This window comes from Octopus bimaculoides, chromosome 25 (genome assembly GCF_001194135.2).
Source record: "Octopus bimaculoides isolate UCB-OBI-ISO-001 chromosome 25, ASM119413v2, whole genome shotgun sequence".
NCBI lineage: Eukaryota > Metazoa > Mollusca > Cephalopoda > Octopoda > Octopodidae > Octopus > Octopus bimaculoides.
In genome coordinates, this window is record NC_069005.1 from 4,037,395 (window position 1) to 4,047,417 (window position 10,023).

Below are 10,023 nucleotides of genomic sequence, written 5' to 3' on the forward strand. Positions count from 1 at the left end.
ATATATATATATATATATATGTATATATATATGAGCAAAGTAGCTAGTTCTAAAGCCTCTATAAGTGATACAACTAGTAACTAAACTGGAAAGTGATGTTTGTTTTAACGGAACGACGTTAAAACTACTTTTTTTAACCACAGGAGAACGTCTCTAACTGCTTAATAACACACTCTGTATCTGATGTATTGCGAACAGGGAAGGAACCCCTACTATCTAGCGAATTCACAGGACTAAGTAGATGACCCTGGTTTCTGGGTAATTGTCCATCCTCAGTATTGGACACCTTTTTGCAAGAGATGGAAATCGTTCGACCTAGTTCGTCCTATAGAGACAAATAAGCGACATTCATCCATTGATCTTGTAACAAGCGAAGTAGCTAGCTCTAAAATCAGATGTAAGTAGTAATTATACACAAAAGTAAGGTTTGTTGCCCCTTCAAAATGTCTGTTCCGTTTAAAAAATAGTAAAAAAACGTGGTTCTGTCCGAAACAACCATGTTGAAGTGAGGCCCAAACTTGCGAGGTTAGTTGTTCGATCACCCAAGATTGTAGATGAATTACTTTTTGAAGTAAATGTTTGGTTTCCCTTGATTCTTTGGCTAAAAATAATGAAGAATGCATTACAACAACTGTTTTCAATAAATAAATAGGTTTATATATGTATATATATACGACGGGCTACTTTGAGTTTCTGCCTACCTGATTCACTCACGAGGCTATATTGTAAGACATTTGCCAATATGCCATACAGAGAGACTGAACCCGGAATCATGTGCCTGGGAAGCAAGCTTCTCAACACATAAGCAATCGTGCACATAAATACATATAACACACACACACACACACACACACACACACACACATATATATATATCAGCTTTCTCTTTTGTTCTCCCTCTTTATTTTCTCATGTTCCCTTCTGTTGAAGACCGTATTATTTTAATAATAATAATAATAAATATTTTATATATATATATATATGTGCGTATATATATATGAGTATAGATATATGTATTAATGTATATATGCACACGCGAATTTTAATAATAAGAATAAATAATTTATATATGTGTATAGACATATATATTAATGTAAGTATATATATATATATATATATATATATACATATACGCGTGTGTGTGTGTGTGTGTGTGTGTGTGTGTATATAATTACGCTGATAATATAAAAATGCAATATAAATATAACAATCAATGAATTTCCAAGGAAGATCTTAATTTGAAATAAATAACGTGTGTCATAGATCCAAGGTACGTTTGGGACGTGTAAATCACTAACGTAACGCCATGTGGCCACTCACCAGTTTAAAACAAACATCCAAACAAATATAGCTAAATTACTCTTCTTCACCTCAGAGTCGCATATTTATGAGCTGAAGAGTATTTCCTGGGTGCTAAGCTAAAATTACAAAGAAACGATAAGACAGCTGGTCAAAGGTTATAAATATGTAGTTTCTAAACAAATAGATCTTTCCTACGGACCATTCTTCAAAGGCAATATCTATTGTTAATTTCGGTGCTAATGTAGAGGGGGAAAACGATAGACTTTTCTTTCAGTTGGCCAAATTTTTTTTTTTTTTTTACTTTTCTTCTCATCTGTCTGAGTAGAGGAGATATATTTTGGTGTTAAACATAGTGACACGTATATGAACTGAATGTACACACAAACACAAACACAATCATATATACACATACACCTATATAATACGCTTTTCAAAGAGCGCGTTATTTTAAAACAATTTTCATAATCAAATCTAAAACTTATACAATGTATTGATATAATTATATAGCAATTTACGTCTCTGTTAATTCCAAGACTATCCTTTGTGTTGCGAAACAAGTTTTACAGCATTTCAGATATTATATTCACCATTGCTAACTGAAGGCTCTCTATGTTTATCCAAACTATTACTCCATCTTGAGGATGGAGGTAGAGAAATCTATTGGAACCAAACTGAAAAAAAAATCTGTCGTGGACAGATAAGCAGGATACAATAGGAATGAAAATTAAATTTTATAAAAATTTATAAAAATTACGAAATCATAAACAAAAATATAAATCAAAAGAATTAACACATATTAAATAAAATAAAGATAAATTAAATTGAACTAAAAAAATCTGATTTCTTTGAAATAGTTTATTCTAAGACACAGGAATGGATTTCAAGTAAATTCGAAGTTTCTACATGCTTAGCCTTCAACCTAGAGTCTGATGAATATTTAGCAGGCCGAAACGACGAACTACATTCAGCACTATTTCTTTTAAGGAATAATAGGTATGTAAAACCTCAAAATATATTCAGCAATACTGGAGTTTATTGCAAAATTGCATTCTGATTTAATCTTTCATGTGTAAACATGTACCTCCTTGCCACAATGTAAACCTTCATTTAATCAATATAACTTAAGCCTGAAGAGTAGCCTGTGGTATAGACCTCGCTTGGATATTTACCACTTCTAAAGTTCCACGCGCTATGAAATATGTAGCCCGAAGATTATCTAATCCATTCCATAACTCTTTTTTTTTCAGTTTATCGTACATCGACACGATAAAAATCCAAAACTTACCTTCTCAGTAAACCACTATTGTACTTGAAAATTGTTGTTTTTCCCATTTACTGCTGATAGCATGAAGCTAACTTCCTTTCTACACCTCGAACCTAGGTTCTTTATATATATATATATATATATGTAGGAGAATTTACGAAAAAAAAAGACAGACGAAGACAGGTGGTGTAAACAACAAATGGATGTATTAGTATAACGGCGGGGATTTCACTGTACCATTGGTATTTATTACATACCGGGACGAGTATTTACGTTGAATAATTAAGATACTTGATTCTCATCAAATGTCGTATTTTGTTCTATGCGTCTTGCATCGGATTGGATTCGAACTAGTTATTCGAATCTTTTAACTGATGTCATGAAAGCGCATATCCGTTATGCCAGTGCTGCACGAAGATTAGCATGGACTGAGATTTATTTTTTTAAGCTTCAAGCCATTCCCCTGTTTATGTCTTAGATCTAGACGGTAGAGGCAGGTTTTTAAATATATATATATATATAATTAGTGAATGTGTGTATGTATGTGTGTGGGTATAATTCACTTGAGATGTGAAAGCAAAAGATTCATAAGCATGCACATACAGATACGCACACATACACACACACAAACGCACAATCACACACACGCCCGCACACAAACGTGCGCGCACACACACACGTGTGTGTGTGTGTGTGTGCGTGTGTAAGCATGTGTGTATACAGACAGCCACACACAAGCTTATATATAAACATATATTTAAATATGTTTATATGAGTATATACATAACATATACATGTATATATTAATTTAGATAATTATGTTGCAAGGCAATTATTAGAAGAATTTTTAATATACATTGTTCCATTTCTCGAAATAGAGGTGAAACTTCCATTAGTTAATTAAAACCAAAACAAGCGAGAAAGTTATCATGTAATTTGACAAGTTATATGTGTATAGATCCAAATATTTATTATATGATTAAGTTAAATTATGAAGCTTTCTACTTTCATGACCTTTTAATACATTGGCTTATCTCAGTTTCGGCTCGTCTCTGTTTTTTTTTTTACTTCTACCATGCAAAGAAAAAGACCCATTATCCTATTTTAATTTTCTAAGTGCGGGAGCAGCTGACGAAATATTTGTACGCATGTGACCCTTATGGCGAATGAGAAGTTTTCTAGCAGTGCTAGCAACGTAGGGTGAACTGCATTTACTGCAGACGACCTTTTAAGCTCTCTGGACTTCTTGATTGTACAGATAGGTAGGTAGGTAGGTAGGTAGCTAGCTAGATAAATACATACATACATACATACATACATACATACGCTATGACAGATAATCGTCTTCTATTTGTACCAAAATATATAGAACAATTAGATCATTCGTCGTCGGCTCAATTGACAATTAAAGTGTCTGAGAGATGGATTGTAGTGATTATCAGATCAATAATTCTTACAGATAAATATGTGCATCATAAGTAGTTGTTTACGTCTTACGAGATCACATCATTACGAAATCTTAATCGGATTAAAGCGATTGCGATAGATATATAAGGGGACAGAAATTTCGGTGTCGTTAAAATATTTTCTGTTAGTAACGACTTTGTTAGACATTCACGTAATACGTTCCTGTATTTGAAGAAGAAATTATGGTTTCTACTAATGGGACAATGCCTGTAAGTTTGTGGGGAGTGATTTTGAGATTACACCAACCACAGGGATTAACTGGTATTTATTAAATTGTTTTCAGTTCCATTGGATTATAATGCCGGAAGACATACTGACCTTCATCGTGCATGTGTGTGTATGTATTTATGTATGTCTTTGTGTTTTTCTTTGTTCCTCATCACAGCTTGAAACAGATGTTAGTTTGTTTACGTCCCCGTAACTTTGCAGTTCGGCACACAAAGAGCTTTAGAAGAAGTATCAGCCTACAAAGATGAATGCAACGGTCGAATTGTTTCAATGGAATACTTCATGACACTATCCCGGCATGGTCGCAGTTCAGTGACTAAAAAGAGGAGGGAAGTTCAACAGAAAGAACCAATTGTATCTTACAAATAACCGAGAGGTACAGAAGTCACATTAACGTTCATTGTTGGCTGTTATAACATGTAATGAAATACAAAATAAAACCAAATGGTGTTTGGAAGTTCTGAATAATGCACGAGAATTACTTCTTCGATGCATTGGCTATAGCAAGCAATAATGTGTTTGCTAGTCTTTGGAGTCTCATGGCTGCAATTGGATTCAGTACATTCAATGTTGAAATTTCATGTCAGTGGTTGCAAGTACGTTTATGTGCTTGGGTTACTCACTTTTCACTCATATAGTGTTTCGATCAGTCCCATTATGTAGCAGCTTTCCTTGGCAGCTCTCCATTTGTGTGAGAAGTTTCATGAGCGGACATTTCGTGGAAGCTTTCCGTATATATTGTATATAGGTGTGTGTGTGTGTGTGTGTGTGTGTGTGTGATTGCATGATGTATATGTGTGTCCGATTTTGTATTTGTCCCAACAATTCTTCGCGACTTGTGACGCTTCTGTTAGGTCTCCAAGCAAAAACAAAATATAAAATACATAGCCTGTGAAAAATTACGCTATAAATATTTTCCATTCCCTTTAAAACACCTTTATATCGACGACCACTGCCTAATGATAAAAATGATGCATAGAATAAATAAAAACCTATTATAAAATTAAGCAGCTCGACACTCTCGTAGGAAGTTGTTTGTGAATGGAAATTTAAGTATTCAAATGTAAATACATCACTTCCGTATGTATTGATTTCAAAATTTGACACAAGGCCAGCGAATTTGGGGTATATCGATTACATCGACTCCAGTAATCGACTGATACATATTTTATCAACCACGAAACAATACAAGTCAAAGTGGATCACGGCGGAATTTGAACTCAGTATATGAAACTGCCCTTTCGTATGCACTGAATGTCAGTCATTACAAGTTCATGACATCTCACGTGATTGCCAGAATATCATTGACTTTCTTCACCATTAGCTTCTTTTAATTAGATAAGAGGAGGTCTACAAGAAAATAAAAGTGAACCAAATAAAATATGCAGCATTTAAGAAACTTCCTTTTAGTTAACGAATTCATATCACGCCTTGGTTTCCCTCGTTTTTCATCCTTGCAATGTTGGCAAGACGAGGTATCACTTATGTACTAGCGGCTGAAGAATCGATTTAACATCCATCAGAAAGTGTAGTATTTTCAACCAATATAGAAACGATTACTTCAACAAGAGGGAAATTTTTAATTGGTAGATATTTCATTTAAAATTTCAAGAGATTTATTGACAATAATTAGATTGATATCATTAGTTAAGTGTGGGGATTGAGCCTGATAGCACGACATCGGTTAATACCGTATAATAGATACACAAGTAGCCAAAGACAGGTGATTAAGAGGTGATTTTATAATGTATATAAAGAGATACTGACAGAAATTAAAAGTCATTTGTTCCGTAAGATTTAAAGCAACGTTTTAAGAGATTACAATTATAAAACTGTCTTAATTTCTAAAGGATAATTGCATTACAGAAGGTTATTATAACATCTTTGATGGCGCAACAAATAAACACATATACGCAATCTCAAGACATTTCTTTCTATAATATATAATTGATATTAATATGGCTTGATATCACAAAGCGTTTGCAGATAAGAACATCAAAAAATATATATATAATGAATATGAGACATTGTTTCAATGTGTTAGAAATAAGGAAAATAATTAGAACTCTTATTATGTTGCATAAAGTAAAATTGCAACCCATAAATGATATACATGTTATGAAGAGAGCTCTATATACTGGAAAGATATTACAAGCAGGCACTGGTAAATTTAAAGATAATTGAGGAACGCGTAACATATTTTACGCAATTTTCAAATATTTCAGATCTTCTACTCTATGGCCAGCTGACACGCGAGGGCAACGACGTGGACGTTTTACCTGAACGAATGCAACCCAGTAGTGATATTTTCTTGAAGCTTTCTACGTATTCTATCGATCGATAGAGCCACAGGGCTAAGTTACGGGGCCTAGAAGAGGCAACACCGGTTGACATGTGGTCAGTAACATACAGATATACATATACACACATTATTTCTCTCTGTCCCAGACACACACGCGCGCACACACACACTTATATAAATGTATAGGTGAAACTAATTATATATATATGCGCAGGAGTGGTAGTGTGTTAAGTAGCTTGCTTAATAAACGCATGATTCTAGGTTCTGTCCAACTGCCTACCAGTGTGTGTGTGTATTTGTTCCACCACCATGGCTTGACAACCGATGCTGGTGTGTTTACGTACCCGTAACCGAGTGGTTCGGCAAAAGAGACCGATAGACTAACCTCTAGGCTTACAAAAAATAAGTCCAGAGGTCAATTTGCTCGATTAAGAGCGGTACTCCATCATGGCCGTAGTTAAATGATTGAAACAAACAAAGGAAAAAATGAATATATATATATATATATATATGTGTGTGTGTGTATGTGTGTGCATATATATTTGTATAATATTTATGTATTTATGAAATGCAATGCAGAGTGCGACAACGCAGGAGCGGAAGTGAGACACAGAAGGAAAGAAAGAGACATATAAGGAGTGACATGAACTTTGAGCGAAGTTACGTATCAAGTAGAGGAATACAGGAGAAAAAAAAAATAAAGATTGAAGAAGCGGAAGAAATCATAGAAAACTATTTAACGTTTCAACGATGAAAATTATATACAGATCATATCCTTTATTGTTTCGCTAGCTCCCATCATAAGTGTTATATCTCAAAAAGATAAATTCTAAATTATTTACTAGATTCACTGTAATAATATTCACATATCTTTTGCTCTTCTGAATACGTGAATAGTTTTTCAGATTATAACGTATAATGTGCGTATATAGTTTTGTACGCATATGGATATTTAGGTTGTTCGTTTTTATTTATTCTTATAAACATACTCACATAAATGCGCGCACACACACACACACACACACACATATGTAGATAGATATATGTATGTGTGCGTGTGTATATAGGCACATGTTTATATGTGAATATCTTTATAGGAATATATACAACGAACAAATATATACATGTATAAACATATACACGCACACACACACACACACACACACACACACAGATATACATATATATATATATATATATATATAGTTAAAACTTACTGTATAAAGGTAACGCGTGCGTTCTGTCGTGATGCAAACAATATATGAGTATATGCATATATATGTACGTGTATGTATATACGTTCATCTACACGTACATATAGATACATAACTGGGTACATGCCGTGACAAAAGAACATGGACAAAATGGTAAACATGGTGCAACAAACAAGCAGGCCACATAGAAACATCCCCTTCATCAGCTGCCACCATTAAAACTCCGGCGTTTCGAAGAATTAAGGCAGTACGTTAAAATGGTTCTTCCCACGAACACAAATTAAATTGTTTTCGTGGAGGGTAGTGGCGGACGGAAAACGAAACGGTGAAATAAACAAACAAAAAGGCTGTACAGCCAGACGTGAAGTGTGTATGTCTTGAATGCTGTGAAGCACGTACAGGAGGGGCAAAGAAGTACGTGCGAGCTTGGTGAGTCCAAGAACGAAAAGAAATAGCAGCCGGACACACGTGACCAAGGCTGTGTGAGGAGAAAGAGTAGCAGAGGGAAAAGAAGGGGAGGAAGTAGAATAAAAGTGAGCAACGAGTGACGGTGAGAGGCGAAGTACGAGTAACAAGAGATAGTAGTGACAGGTAGAGGCGAAGAACAGTAGAGGGAAAAATGAGAGGGGGAGATAGAAATAGAGAGAGTCACGTTACATACATATACATATATAGAGGTGTGTGTGAGTCTGTTAATAGGGATTTGAACGAACAAGCCTAGGAAACATGCGTACAGTACCATATATGCACATATATAAATATACGTGTATTACTCTAAAGGTTCGAATATTGTATCTATGTAAGTGTGCGCGCATGTCTATCTGTGTGTGTGTTTTGCCTGTATATTTATATCAACCTATGTGGCGGACATGCTATTCAAAGAAACTGCAGGGGGTAACTTAAGAGTGTGGTGTGAATGGAATTTACCATCATGTTTAATATAATTGTACTAAAAACATCAACGAGACCTAAAACACCAACAACAAAAATAATAATAATGAAACTATTATTAATAGTAATATTTGTTAACTATTTAGTTCAACATGAGTTATTACTCTATTATCTGCACTGTTTGCTCTGTCTTTTGTACACAGCGGTTATTGGTTTACAATACAATATATACATGGGTATATATTTTGTATATATGCATACGTACGTACGTATATATGTGTATATATATATATATATATATATATATATATACATAAATATATATATATATACATAAATATTTATATATATGCATGTGATTGTGTTTGTATGAGTGTGCAGATATGTGTGCGTGTGAATATTTATCTGTGTGTGTGTGAGAGAGAGAGAGAGAGAAGCAGAGAGAGAGCGGGGAGGAGTGGATGTGGGCGATGGTTTGTGTATATGTTTGAATGCGGTATTATTCATGTTTGGTTAATTCTGTTATGTTTACTGAAGCATGAGTGTAACGAAAGAAATAATATTAAATAGACAATAAATTGTTGGAGTATATTTTTCGAACACATCATTTGACATACCTTACCTCTCCCTCTCTCCCTCTCCCTCTCACACACACACACTCACTTACATTCTCTGTCTTTCTCGCCTCCTCCCGCTCAAACACACATTTCATACCATATATCATGCATACACTGAAATATGTACGTATGTTTTTATGTATTATGCGTATGTATGTATTATACGTGTATTATGTTTGCATCTGAATATGTAAGTAAACACGTATGTATGCATGCATGTTTGTATGTATGCATATCCTTATATATATATATATATATATATATATATATATATAATTATTTTGAGTGTTTTTATGTGTATACATTTTGGTTTTAAATTATTTGACACCATTTTTTAAATTCCAGATAGGAGGAAATGAGTGGAACAGCTCTTTGAACAGACTCTGGAAGCCACTCTTCGCCGCAGCTGGCCAAATTATAGAATATGTTCGTGAGCTTGATATGCGGTAAATATTGTGTTAATTTGGGCACTAACGCAACAAAAATGAATGCTTATCAATCATCTCCTCTAGAGCAAGACGTTCGAGGACGGCAAAGTGGAGATGTGAGACCATGAGATATATGAGACGGAGAGGATTGAAAGGGCGTCTAAAACATCACTTTTCTCTGCAAAATAGGGGTAGTTTATCCTGTTCAGGCTATATTATTAGCATGATATATATATATATATATATATATATATATATATATATATTATTTTGTTTAAAAGAGTTCCAACACTGTCTGTTTTTTATGTTC